The sequence below is a fragment of the Bombus impatiens genome, unplaced genomic scaffold (genome assembly GCF_000188095.3).
Source record: "Bombus impatiens unplaced genomic scaffold, BIMP_2.2 scf_0121, whole genome shotgun sequence".
Lineage (NCBI taxonomy): Eukaryota > Metazoa > Arthropoda > Insecta > Hymenoptera > Apidae > Bombus > Bombus impatiens.
The window spans coordinates 13,911-15,041 of NT_176540.1; the positions used below are offsets into that span (position 1 = coordinate 13,911).

Below are 1,131 nucleotides of genomic sequence, written 5' to 3' on the forward strand. Positions count from 1 at the left end.
AAATTTAAAATCTCTTCCTCAAAAATGAAATTCGATTCGAACGCTTGGCAAATAATTCTATCGTAAACACGTGTACAGCGTTTATGGCGGGAACGAACAACAACAGTATTTGTTATGATAAGTTAGCCTCTCATAGCATGTTGACACCATATTGACATGATGTATATGAAACGTAATACTACATACGACACGCGTAAATCCTGTGCTGTGTGGAATATAGTAACTGTACCTAATATGGAAGCAGCGCCTAATATGGAACACACTGCAATATCTGGCCGAGTAACTAGCGACATCAGTCAGCAAAGCGTAAAATATTTCGTGAAAAGAAAGAGAACAAGCATGTTCGCATCTCAGCTTCGCTTGGAAATCTGTCATCCAATCCAAGTTGATTATATCAGTGCTCGAAAGCGTATGAAATCTCTTGAGAGGTGAATTAAATAGTAAAATCTCTTACTGCAGGCAAATTAAAAAAGAAAACGTGTTTCTTCAAACGAAATTTACTGTGAAATTTATCTGCTTTTTAGTATAATGATTAGTTTTCTGATGAAATACGTACGTGGAGCACGTAGAGTGTACGTAATATGGAACAGTAAAATCATCATGAAAATCAACAGTAAGTAATACTGTTACTCGTGACACGGAATTACACGTATTAACACGTCAAAGATTATCATACAAAAGAGGCGACGATAGTGGAAAGTGGGTTCAGTTTTTTCGTTGTTTTTATTGGGATGACGAACGATGTATCTCGGCTGCGTCCTTCGCGTGTTCAACAGGTAGAAGACAAAGAAGTGGACAAAGATGGAAGATGCTTGTTTGTCTTGTTGATTTAAATAAATGTTTATTTCTCATAGGAAAATAAAAGCTTTCTGAGATTCCTTTACTTTTCTAGCTGCCCCATGTTAGGTGGCATTTTCTTAAACTTTTTCTTAAACTATCTTTTTTAAATTCTCTATCTTGACTTCAAGACACTTAAACTTTTGCAGAGTTAGCTATCGACAGCCAGCCGCCTCTGACTCCAACTTTAAAATTACTCACAGCTGGCAAAATATTAGAAAGCTAAGGGTCATTACGAATGCAGATTAGTATGTTTCAAACCGCCAAATCAATAACGAAACTGATATTCTCAGA

At 36.3% G+C, this 1,131-nt stretch overlaps 1 long non-coding RNA gene across 1 annotated transcript; it reads left to right on the forward strand.

The window, feature by feature from the left end:
- The first annotated feature begins 349 nt into the window (after nt 1-349).
- Nucleotides 350-670, forward strand: LOC117151237. The gene is made up of 2 exons (XR_004461003.1): nt 350-428; nt 525-670. It is a non-coding gene; the product is annotated as an uncharacterized LOC117151237 (long non-coding RNA).
- The last annotated feature ends 461 nt before the right edge of the window (nt 671-1,131 follow it).